The 13,610-nt window shown below is 38.5% G+C and overlaps 1 long non-coding RNA gene across 1 annotated transcript in view; it reads right to left on the bottom strand.

The window, feature by feature from the left end:
* The window catches only part of LOC129392421 (uncharacterized), a 169,545-nt gene extending 156,980 nt beyond the window's left edge, over window positions 1-12,565 (bottom strand). Inside the window, exon 1 of the long non-coding RNA XR_008618256.1 lies at window positions 12,450-12,565. This is a non-coding gene — a long non-coding RNA (uncharacterized lncRNA). The remainder of the gene's footprint in view (window positions 1-12,449) is intronic.
* Between the last annotated feature and the right edge of the window lie 1,045 nt (window positions 12,566-13,610).

The raw sequence follows: 13,610 nt of genomic DNA, 5'->3' as shown, positions 1-13,610 counted from the left end.
GAGGGAGCCTTTCCAGGGGTAGCTGTGTCTTTTGAGCTTAGGCTTGCTAAGAAAAGTTGGATTACTACATTCCTGGGATCCTCTAGGACAACTTGTCAACACCCCTACCTTAGGCACCCTGGCTTCATTTCCTTACCACTTTATTTCTGCACCCCCACCGTACCCCCACCAGTTTGCCTTCCTAGGGAGGCAGGCACATGGATTGGCTGGAAGTACCAGGCAGTAACAGCCATGCTGGAGAAGAGAAAGAACGTCAAGATCCATTACAGGAAGAAAAAGCAGCTCATGAGGTTAAGGAAACAGGTGGAAAAGAACATGGAGAAAAAAACTGACAAATACACAGCAGTCCTCAAGACCCAGGGATTGCTGGTCTGAGACCAATAAAATTGATTGTTTATTCCTCAAGAAAAAAAATAAGAAGAAATAATGTCGAGTCCATATTAACAAAAAAAAAAAAGAGGAGCAAACACTTCCCAATTAGTTTATGAGACCAGCATTACACTTAAAACATAGTTACAAGAAAACTATAGACCAATAGCCCTCATGAAAATAGACGAAAAATATTTAATAAAATATTAACAAATCAAATCTAGTGATACATAAAAAGGACAATATATTATGACCAAGTGGGATTTATTCCAGGAATGCAAGGTTGGTTTAACATTTGAAAATCAATTAATATAATTCACTATACCCATAGACTAAAGAATAAAACAAATTAAGCATAACCAAGCTAGTTAGTTTTGAAAAAATTAGCGGCAACAACTGCAGTACTAACTTATTGTAGAATTCTCCACTATCTAATTTATAGGAAGTACCAAATACATTGTCAAACACACAATGAATTCTCTATTTAAAATCTCATTGGCTTCAGGGGATAAATAAATGATGGAAGAATGCATGTTACAAGTCTCATACACAAATTATCTTGTTACTTAGCAGTATTATCTTATTGCTGATCTCTTTCTACCCATATTTTCCTCTCTCATTCCCTGCCCTGAAATTAAAAAAATAGGAAGTGATGGAGCAATTACATTATTGTGATCATTTTCTAAATTGAACCGTTCAGCACTTTCAGGAGCACCATTCTGCATGCTTGTTTGACCTTAAGGTTAACAGTACTAGTGTCTCTCCAACCTCTAAGCGAAGGCATTTCAGCTGCAAGAATTTCACTATTCAAGTTGTCCCTCTGGGGAAAAAACAAGAAAACGCTTGAGATTGTTCAGTTATATGAGTTGTGTTGTTACGCCCTTATCCTAGGTCTCGGTCCTGTGGATTCTTGCTGCATGGAGCTCTACTGTGGCTCTTCGCCAGATCTCAGGGAACTGGCACAGTGTGGCCTCAGTGACAGTACTCTCACATTGTGCAGCTCAGGGTCAGGCGCCACAATCATCCAAACTGTGCCCAAGAACATGGGATGTAGAGCACAACCCTTGATTCATAAATGTCATTTCTTACATTCATTTTCCTCATAGACTACAGTATTTTGTATTTTTAAATAAGGGGATATTTGGAAATTTTCTTCTCACAACAGGCTGTTGTTTTAAATCAGAACTTTAAATAAATTTTTGATTTAGGTCATCATGTTCTTATGACTTTTGATCAATGACTGTTCCAAGATTCTTTGAAAAAAAATGAATACATTTATCTGAATGAAATTTATATCCATGTTACATATAAACCGTTCACCAGTTTCTATAGTCATAAACTTTCTATGGACACACAACAGATGTACATTGGCACCTTAAATTTCTAGAAAAATATTTTCCTTTTGAAATTTTACTGTTTGAGGCTTTGAGATTATGTAAAATAGCCTTTGTTGAACCTAATCATCTCTCCTCACATACACAGACCTCTCCCCTTTCCCTATTCACATGGAAACTTATACTCTGAGTCTTCTTTGGGGAACACCTTCCTGACATCACCTGCTCCTCCCTCTAGACCTTGCTGTACATCACTGGAGCATGTCCAATGTATGTGTTCCCATTTGACACTAAATTCCCTGAGGGCAGAAAATATGTCTGTTTTGTTTACTCTTACTTTCACTATCTAGCACAGTGCCTGGTATGTAGAAGGAAACCAAAAATATACTTGAATGGATGAAAAACCAAGTGTGCTATTACTACCAAGGAAAAACTACTTGCAAATTACATTTAGGAGGAAGTAAAAAGAACCACTAAGATGGAAATATTGATCACCTCCCTTGAGGGAACAGCAATTTTTTTCATAAGAAGAAATATTTTTTGAAAAATATTTTCAACCCAAATTGCTAACAAATAAGTCATGGAATATTATGTCTCCATTAGTAAAAATGAAGTAATTGCATAACCAGATATCCATTATACATTTTTAACTCAAAATATATAAATTACACAATATTATGTGTAATTTGATTCTATTCTTGTTGGAAAATATATAAATGCATACAAATACATATAATGGGATCTTAGAGATTTTCATTTTCTACTATATAGTTTTTATATTGTAAAATTTTAAACAATTTTTAAGTCAGAAAATAGAAAACTAAAAACCTTTGCCACTCTGCTTCAGTTCTTCTGTTAAGTGCTAGGATGGCAAGAACTTCAAATTTTGCTGTAATAAGACATGTATTTGGCCTTTTAACATTTTTTGTTTAAGGGAAACGAATACAGAAAAGAACACAAATCATAACTCTTCAGCTTAAGTTTTTGAGAGAGAAATTGGACTGTAATTTTCCTTACTTCCAATGTTCTTTAACTCTTCAAACATTCTCCTGCCCCATTATTTCTATCTTCTCCTTCTGGGATTTCTATTTAATGTATGTAAATTTTCTTTCACTAGAACATGTCTCTTATGCTTTCTCCTTGTATTTTCTGCTTTTTTCCTCCTGAGCTTCAGTTTGGTTTCTACTGTGCTACCTTCACTATTCCTGTCTTCTCTTGTGTCCAGCCTTTTGTTTAAAACATCTCTTACTGACTTTTTAAATTTAAGTTATTGTATTTTTCAATTCAAAAATGTCTATTTAATTCTTTTTTGTATATTCCAATACTCTCGTGAGATCCTTCATGTCCTTATGTATTTCACTTATATTTCCTTCTATTTGGGGGGCATATTAGTTACAGTCATTTTAAAGCTCTTATTATGCTAACTCCAATATCTGAATCACCTGTTAAACTCTGTTTTAAAAAATCTTATATTTTAAGTTATAGCCTTGTATTTTGGCATGACTAGTAACGTTTTACTGAATGTCAGGTATCATCTGTAAAAAATATATATAGTCTCAATACTATTTTCCTTCAGAAAAGGTACACCCTTTCCTCTGAGACTGAACTGGATCAGAACTGGGCAACAATCTGGTAAGTTTCCATTTACCTCTATTTCACCTCTGCTCCTGGGTGTAAGCCTCCAGGGTTTCATACTTGAGATTGGTGCACCTGGTGAGTCCTGAATCTATCCACATCAGTACCTTGAGGCTGATGAAATACCCTGGCTGGCTCTTCAGAGACCTTCTGCTTGGTTCTGTGGCCTCCTGTTCCTTGCAGCTTCAGAATTCAACAAGCATCTTGAAAAGGAAATCAGGCTCTGTTCTCCACACCACACTTCTCACTGGGATCTTGGCCCCCAAAGTCTCCAATTATGTCTCTCCAGCCCCATAAGACCTCCCAAATCTCTGCTGGTTACTTTGTCCTTCAACACAGCCCCTTTGCCTAGGAAAACCATGGATTCTTACAGCCTCTTGCCCTGTACCCACATCAGCAAATGCCTCCAGGATTAATGTCACTAAAGAAGTTCAGCTCACCTGTCTGCAGTCACCCTTTTCCAACAATCTTGGCACCTGTTGACCTGCTTACTTTAACAGCTCTCTCATGTCTTTAATCAGATTTTTTAAAATTCAGCATTACTCATTGTCCTCAGTGACAGCAATGATCATCAAGTTACTCCACCATAACTAGAAACAAATCTCTCGTGGATTTTTTCCACCATATCTTTAATTGTTGTTATAAAGACAAAAATATGACTTTGTAAAAAATAAGTAATGGGACTTCCCTGGTGGCGCAGTGGTTAAGAATCAGCCTGCCAATGCAGGGGACACAGGTTCGATCCCTGGTTGGGGAAGATCCCACATGCCGCGGAGCAACTGAGCCCACGTGCCAGAACTACTGAGCCTGTGCTCCAGAGCCCGTGAGCCACAACTACTAAGCCCTCATGCCACAACTCCTGAAGACTGTGTGCCTAGGGCCCATGCTCCACAGCAAAAGAAGCCACCGCAATGAGAAGCCCACGCACCACGATGAAAAGTAGCCCCCGCTCACCACAACTAGAGAAAGCCTGAGCACAACAATGAAGACCCAACACAGCCAAAAGAAATTAAAATAAACAAATTAATTAATTTTAAATAAAAAACAAGTCATAAATGATGTGTAATCTAATGAAAAAATGAGATTTCTATCAATAAATTTCCTATTGTTCATATGTATTTTTTATTACTAAAATTTTATCAAGTGTCTTCAGTATATTTATTGAAACCATATGCAATGTAACATTTACTCAGAATCACAGGACCTCATGCAGTTCTTTTTCTCCCTATTGCATTGAGAAGTGTGAATTTTCTTAATTTTCTACCTTTTGGATGAATTCCAGGAGAGCCTTTTATATTTGCTTTTTCTTGGCTCCCTTAAATCTCTCTAATTTTATGATATTTTATTCACTGATTTCATTATATCAATAATTTAGTTAGAATTTTGAACAATCTCCACTGAAATTGCATCAATGTCCCTTTTTTTCATTTTAAGAGTAAAAGAATAATTAATTATTTAAGCAATAAAATAATGAAATACCACATGTACCGTTAAGAGTTCATAAAAAATAATTAGGTATTTCTTCAGGTACTTATTATATTAGTAGGTACTTACTCTGAAGCACATAGTATTATTCTGTTTACATGCTTTATGCTGTGCAATAAACATAAATGCAGTCGATTTAAATTCTTCAGTGGCAATTTAATGTAGAAATTGAGCTTAAATGGGATTTTATAAATAATAATGTTACTTCCTCTTTAGTATTGCCTTTCAGAGGGAAAAACATTTTTGTGCTTATAATCATTTGTAAACTAATAACAGTTTAAACATTAAGAGTTGACCTACACTGCTGGTTAATAATTAACCCCAAACTCACGTGAAATTCTTCAAAACATAATTAGATTGATATGCTTAGAAGACTGAGTTCTCTATTCACATAGAAGCTAATTATTTTTATTTAATGCCCATTCAATAGGCATGAGCTTAAAAAGACATATCTGGAAAACTCTTTCATAAAGGAAATAAAACACCAGCTCTTAGTCTCATATTTATACACATTTATAGAGCCAGAAAGACTAACATAAACTGAATTTTACCAATTTCCCCCTTAAAGATCTCAGGGGGCACTCTTAGGAACCCCTAAGACCATCCCTACCCCTCACCCCCACACGCAAACAAAATTTTTTGGAGCAGTAAGAACTAAAAGCTTACATGGAGCTGATGAAAAGCATGACACACTTAAAAGTGTTTTCTTAAACTACTGGAAGAAATCAGGGAAGATTAGTGCCTTTTCCAAGTAATATTTCTCCCTAGTTTTGCATTTACCTGATCTTTGGGAAGATAGATAGAAAATTCCTTTCTAGAAAGGCTATGGGAAGACTTACAGTTTTAAAGCATCTGGTGCTTTTACTCAAGTGGAGTCTTAGTTGGGGGATCACATTGTTCTTCATTCATTCAACCAAAGAATTCCAGTGTTAAAAGGGACCTTACAAGTCATCCACTTCAAACACCCATCTGGGGCTGAAATGCTCTCCTCAGCTTGCTTGAAACATTATTCCACTGTTGTTAGGTTCTTCCAAGTAAATAGAAATTGATGTATCACAAAGCCGTTTAGGAAATCCTTAGATCATAAACTAAAATCTCCCTGGAGATTTCACTCATTGTGTAACTGAGCAGGACCCTATGGGGCCTTCCCGGAACAGACCTCCCAGCCCACGTCCTCTGCCTGCTTGTCTATAGAAAAAGTTTAGCCTCCTAGGCCTTCCTTGAGTTAGAAAGAGTAATTTAATCAGAGAAGTGAGAAAATGAAGAAAGGAAAACAGTCAAGCAAGACAAAATAATAATGGTTTAGTCATTAAACAAAGTCAAGGACCTTTAGTTCCTCCTCAAGGGCTGTAGATAATATCCTGGGCCATATCCGTTGAGCTGTTTTGCAGATACTATACTCCCACCAGGTGGAAGAAGTTAACTGTATGCTGCCCATAAGCACATAAACTCCAGACTGGTTGGAACCAGAAGGTTAATGATGTTGACTCCCAAATACCTCACAACCAACCATTCAGAAGAATGTCCATGAGCTGATCATATATCTCACAACCCCTCTCTCTCACCCTGTCTTTAAAAACCTTTCCCTGAAAGCCTTCAGGGAGTTCAGGCCTTTTAAGCACTAGCTACCTGGACTCCTTGTTTGGTTACTGCAATAAGTGCTGTACTTTCCTTCACCACAACCCAGTGTCAGTAGGCTGACTTTACTGCACATGGACCCAAGTTTGGTTTGGTAACAATTGGTCCTCATTAAAACACTTCCAACCATATAAAAGTAAGTCTAACCTTCCTCCCAAATGCAGTGGGATTTTAGGTATTTGAAGACCTCCATGTTGTTGAACCTGAGCTTTCTCTTCTCTAAATATTCCCCATCTCATAGTTTTGAGTTTTCCCCCCAATAAATATTTATTTAGTGTCACCGAAGTGGAAAGTACTATGATAGGAGCAGAGGCATATTAAAATAATTTTCTCAATATACCTCCTCTTAAAAGAAGTTTAGGAAGCCTTTTAAGAGGAAAACAAGTCTTGATGAGTGACTAGTAATTGTTCATTCACTCATACGTTCAACAAGACAGGAGAGTACCTATTACATGCAAGACTCTGCACAAGACTCTTCCCAACTCTGTGTTGGTAATTAAGAAATAAGATTTTAAAAAATCATTTGCTGGAAGAAAAAATGAATGAATCAGTGGATGGATGAGATAAAGCACACGGCCTCAGCAACTCACATTCTAGTAAATGTCATTTCAATCTATTTCTTAATACCTTTTACACTTAAAATATTCTAAAATATTCTGAATAATCACACAATGGCCTATAAGATTTTACATTTAAATTGTTAGGTATATTTATGTTTTATGAGTTGAAAATACTTCCATTGCACAGCTGAGGAAAAGAAATGCTCAGGTTAATTTATTTGTCTGGTAACCAGTTTACCACATTGTGTATGCCACTAACATGTCTTCAAAAAAGTCTAAAATGCTACTTATTACATCATATTTGAAATACAGTACTCAGCACCTCCCAGAAGCTTCACCTCCTCTGAACAGTACCTGTTTACTTGCATGGATGTCATACAGCATGTCAACAAATACTCCAAGTCATAACATAAATATGCCTACTGAGTCTTTTTAAGAAAAGAAAAAAAAAAACTAGTGATGGAAACAAAATCCAAGATTCTTGAGGCTTCATCCATCATTCAACTCAACATACTCCAGCATTCTCTTTTTTTTTCTAGTATCCTAGGAAGATTTGAAATTAGTATGGACTGTTGGGTATTAGGGGAAAATATGCAAGTAGTTGGTAGTTTATCTTAGGGTTATTTGGAGTTTTAAGAGTGAAATTTTGTCAACTATCATGTTGGGCTAAACAACTCATGAGAAGCAGTGTGCCAAGCAGTTAATATAGAGAATTTAATTTGTTTGCTTCTTCTGAGTTTTGCCATTGAGCTTTCCGTGGGAAAGCTTTCCCTAAAAACACACTTTATTGGCTTTAATTAAGAATGCATCCAGTAGTGTTCTCTGAGGCTTTGGATGCCTGCTGGCTTAATTTTTAAGCTTCTCCATTCTCAATAAAAGTACTGAATTGAATTTAAAAGTCTATTCCTACAGAATCACCCCTTAGTGTGCACACCACTCACACTTCTGCAGAAAATATTAAAATATTATTTACTAAACATAGCAGACATTGTTTTTTAAAAATGAATGGAAAATGAGTCTATAGTTTAGCAATAATTTTGAAATGAAAGGTTGTTTCAAACATACAGTTTTTGGTTTTTTGTTTACTTTTACCCCAAACCAAGATAGAAGTTATTAATGGAGCCACAGAATATAAGAAAGTAACTGTTAAAAGTCAGCAAACAGATTCATATCCTTTATTTTCAAAGGCTGGAAAAGTTATAGTTATTTCTTTATAACCAAGGTATATATGAATAACCTTAGGATTTTCTCCTTAGGTAAATCCAGTTACAGTCTTTTTGATTAGACATCATGGGTACTTTTTTCCTTACACATTCTTCTGACTGATTCCATTAATGAAGAGACAACAACTTTTGTTGTCTACACACATCACTCTTAGTGACTGGTCCTAAATGGACTGTTTTTGTTCTTATTTTTAGGGAAAGATTCCGTATCCTGCTGACTGATTATATTCTTCCTACAACTGAGGTAGAAATTCTGTATGCCAAATTGGTTAATTATTCTTCACACGCATACTGTATCCTACTATGTGCCAAGCACCACGTTAAACTATGGGGATATAAGGAGCTAATAGTCTAATGGAAGAAAACTGATAGATAAAAAGAATTGACAAGGGGCTTCCCTGGTGGTGCAGTGGTTGAGAGAACGCCTGCCGATGCAGGGGACACGGGTTCATGCCCCGGTCCGGGAAGATCCCACATGCCGCGGAGCGGCTAGGCCCCTGAGCCATGGCCGCTGAGCCTGCGCGTCCAGAGCCTGTGCTCCGCAACGGGAGAGGCCACAGCAGTGAGAGACCCACCGCATACCGCAAAAAAAAAAAAAAAAAAAAAGAATTGACAAAATAGTGAGGCAGATGCCATGAAGAGGGGAAAACCACATACAGTGAGACACAAATGATCCAGCAACTAACTCTGCTTGGAAGAATCATGTTAGACTTGGAAAAGGAGGTATTTCTTGCCAGGGATCTGAAAGTGAAGTTTGGGTGGGTGTGGCAGTGGGAAGATCTATCTAGGCTTCAGAGACAGCATGTGCATAGATGTGCAGACTTATGAAAAGGAAAAACCGATGGAAAGTTCAATGTAAGTTTTTATTAAATGTAATACTTTTCTCTTTCAACTAAATTGAAATACTTACCTGGAGTGATTATGGCAATCCCCACAGGGGCACAAAGTGATTTCACTTCTACAAAATCTATGATGTGGAGAATAAGCAGTAGTGAGGAAAGGTAAGAAAGGGAAGACCACTGAGGAAATTAGTGCAATAGTCTAGGAGAGAAATGATGGTGGCCATTAACAGGATGCTAGCAGTGGTGATGGCTAGAGGAGGTCAGATTCAGGATATGATTCGAAGCTAGATCTAATGGGATTTACTGACAAAGCATAAGGATATGGTTTGTAAAGGAAAGAGAGGAATTAAACATGCCCGATGGTTGTTGGCCTGGGCAACTGAGGAAATACGGTGCCATCTCCTAAATGAAGAAACAACACAGGAGGTGTTTGTTTGTAGGTACATATGCCCACATGTTAAGGTAGGAGAAAACCAAAGATGCTGTTTGGCTGTGGTTTGTTTCAGATGCATTTGGTGGAGTTGTCATTAGGCAGCTGTATGTAGGAGTGTAGTGATCAGTGAAGAGTTTAGATGAGATCAGCTGAGGAGTCAGTGTAAACAGAGAAATATGAGGGTCAGGAACTGAACTGCAAGGCATGCTAACATTCAAAGTTCAAAAAATGAAGGAAGATACAGTCATCACTCAGTATCTGTCAAGGTTTGGTTCCAGGGCTCCCGCAAATACCCAAATCTGAGAATGCTCAAGTTCCTTATATAAAATGGTATAGTATTTACAAATAACCTACACACATCCTCCTGTATACTTTAAAGCATCTCTACATTACTTATAATACCTAACACAATGTAAATGCTCTGTAAATAGTCATAAATACAATGTTAATGGTATGTAAATAGTTGCTGGAAAATTCAAGTTTTGCTTTTTGGAACTTTCTGGAATTGTTTTTCAAATATTTAGATCTGTGATTGGTTGAATCTTTGGATGTGAAGCCCACAGATATCAGAGGGCCAACTGTATACACAACGGAATATTATTCTGCCATAAACAAGAAGAAAATCCTGCCATTTGCAACAACATGGATGAATCTTGAGGGCATTATGCTAAATGAAATAAGTCAGACACTGAGGAAGACAAATACTGCACGATCTCACTTATATGTGGAATCTAAAAAAGTCGAATTCATAGAAACAGATAGATTGGTGACTGCCCAGAGCTCAAGGGTGGAAGAAATGGGGAGAAGTTGGTCAAAAGATACAAACTTTCAGTTATAAGATGAATAAGTTCTGGGAATCTAATATATAGCACCATGACTATAGTTAACAATACTGTATTATATACTTGACCTTTGCTAAGAGATTAGATCTTAAATATACTAACCACACACAGAAAATGGTAACTGTGTGAGGTGGTGGATGTGCTAATTAACCATGTTGTGATAATCAGTTTGCAATATATACATATATCAAATCATTACATTGTACCCCTTAAGTTTGCACAATGTTATTTGTCAATTATATCTCAATAAACCTGGGGAGGGGGAATGAAGGAGGAGCCAGCAAAGGTGACTGAGTAGGAAGACCAGTAAATAGGGTGATTCTGTTTCTAAGTGAAGGAAATATTGCAAAGATAAGGGCATAATAAACTATGTCAAATTTTTCTAAGAAGCTCAGCAAGAACTACCAGTTCCAGCAGGGAGAGAGAAGTCATCAGTGTGTCTGGCAACAGGGAGATTCTCGGTAACCTTGGAAAAATCAGTATTAGTAATTAATGAAGTAGAGGGGATGAAAGCCTGATTGGAACGGCTACAAAGGCCCAGAGAAGTGAGGACATAAAGACGTAAATGGGGCATTTTGCTATAAAGGGGAGCAGAGAAATGGGGTGATAGCTAAGGGAAGTGTTAAGACAGAGGCCTTATTTTAAAATGAAAAATATTTATTTTAATATTATGTCTGATGTAATTAAGATGAGAAATATACCAACCGATAGGAATAAGCCAGTGGTAAGTGGACACAGTTTTGAATGCAGAAAAGAAGAGATAATTGTAAGAGTCATTTCCATGAGTAGATGGAGGAAGGATCCAGTGCTGGGTTGAGAGGAGAGGTTGGCCTTAGCTAGAAGCAGGAACAGTTCATCCAACTGATCCGTCAGAGGACTGGATTGATAAATCAGCCACATGAATGAGAAACTTCCTGAAAGTAATAACAGAAATAGGGGTGAATAGGAAGATAGCACAAATCCTCTGTGAATGAGCAGAGGGGCCTGGAGGTTGAGAGATGATTATAACAAGGAAGGTGAGTAGGGCGTATGGTCAGATGGGTTCTTTAAAATAGCAAGCAAGCAAGTCAGCGAACTGTATTAAAGGCTTACTCTGTATCAAGCTTTGGTCTAGAGCCTTCCCCATTCATTCAGAATACTTTTACTGAATACCAAGGTTCATGGGCCACCATCTCGAGTCAAAATCTGAGCTAACACTTGTATTTTATTTATTTTTTATTATTTTATTTATTTATTTTTTTTTTGCAGTACGCAGGCCTCTCACTGCTGTGGCCTCTCCCGTCGTGGAGCACAGGCTCCGGACACACAGGCTCAGCGGCCATGGCTCACAGGCCCAGCCGCTCCGCGGCATGTGGGATCCTCCCGGACCGGGGCACGAACCCACGTCCCCTGAATCGGCAGGCGGACTCTCAACCACTGCGCCACCAGGGAAGCCCAACACTTGTATTTTAAAAAATCATTTACAGGGGCTTCCCTGGTAGCCCAACACTTGTATTTTAAAAAATCATTTACAGGGGCTTCCCTGGTAGCCCAACACTTGTATTTTAAAAAATCATTTACAGGGGCTTCCCTGGTAGCCCAACACTTGTATTTTAAAAAATCATTTACAGGGGCTTCCCTGGTAGCCCAACACTTGTATTTTAAAAAATCATTTACAGGGGCTTCCCTGGTGGCGCAGTGGCTGAGAGTCCGCCTGCCGATGCACGGGACGCAGGTTCGTGCCCCGGTCCAGGAGGATCCCACATGCCGCGGAGCGGCTGGGCCCGTGAGCCATGGCCGCTGAGCCTGCGCGTCTGGAGCCTGTGCTCCGCGACGGGAGGGACCACAGCAGTGAGAGGCCCGCGTAACGCAAAAAAAAAAAAAAAAAAAAATCATTTACATCCTGCCTTGCTTATAGCAGCACTGTGTCTGTCTTAAAGCAAACACATTCGCAAGCTGCCATGTAATATAAATTCTCCTTGCTATCTTGCTGACTGAATGCTTCCTGCCTCTCCCAGCTGCATCTCGATTTTCCTCCTTAAATAGAGCAAACAAAGGGTTTCTTTCTTGCCTTCGCATGTAGTGAATGCTTCAAAAATGACAACATACCTCCAGGATACTGGAACACTTGAAAATCAGTGCCTTCATAAAAGGAGTTTCTTGTGTGGTCCACTTCAGGGGTCACTGCCTAACAGGTATTTCTGCTGCTTTCCCAGTAGACAGCCCAGCCTGAGTGAAGGCAAGACAATGTTAGCCCCCAGCTCATGAGAAACAGAGATGTGGGCTTCCGGTTCCTTTGAATTCTTGTATTACTTATTTGACTGTTTTTTGCCCTTTTCTGGGATACTAGCTATTTAAAATCTCAAACCTCTATGCCCTTTTATTCTTCCCCTTAGTGAAAGGCTTAATTAAGAACAAAATATATCTTTGTATCATAAACACATTTTAGAAGTTAACCCAGAGCTCCTGGCCCCAGCTAAATGCTAACCAAATGTGTTAAAATCAGCAGTTTGATGTTGCCCATAGAGACAGCTGGGGAGTAGGGGGAGGGGAGGGAAGGGAGTGACTCACAGCTGGAGAAGCCAGCAGGAAATGACACTACTGGAGACTTGAGACTAAGCAAACAACAGCAGGGGAAAACAGAGGAGAGGGGAGAGGGAGGGAGAGAGAGAATGTACGGGAAACTAGCCCAGCCAGGTCACAGAATTAGTAAGGGGATACAGCTCTAGGTAGCTAAAATTAAAAATGATACCTACTAGAGAATGGACTTGAGGATATGTGGAGGGGGAAGGGTAAACTGGGACAAAGTGAGAGAGTGGCATGGACATATATACACTACCAAACGTAAAATAGATAGCTAGTGGGAAGCAGCCGCGTAGAACAGGGAGATCAGCTAGGTGCTTTGCAACCACCTAGAGGGGTGGGATAGGGAGGGTGGGAGGGAGACGCAAGAGGGAAGAGATATGGGGATATATGTATATGTATAGCTGATTCACTTTGTTATAAAGCAGAAACTAACACACCACTGTAAAGCAATTATACTCCAATAAAGATGTTAAAAAAATGATTAGCTAGAATCGTCTAATTAGACCATTTCATTTACTGAAATTAAATATAAAATCCACTCAGTGCTTACTATTCTAACTCCTGTGCATGTATACTATGGTATTATTTAAAAGTTTAATAATTCTAAACACTTAGCTGTCATTTACTCTGGGCTTCAGCCATAGAGTGGCAAGAGCTGGGAAGTCCTTGATGCCCTTTGAACTA

The sequence above is a fragment of the Physeter macrocephalus genome, chromosome 9, assembly GCF_002837175.3.
Source record: "Physeter macrocephalus isolate SW-GA chromosome 9, ASM283717v5, whole genome shotgun sequence".
Classification (NCBI taxonomy): domain Eukaryota; kingdom Metazoa; phylum Chordata; class Mammalia; order Artiodactyla; family Physeteridae; genus Physeter; species Physeter macrocephalus.
The sequence above is the reverse complement of the archived record's forward strand: the minus strand, read 5'-3'. Positions and strand labels throughout refer to the sequence as shown.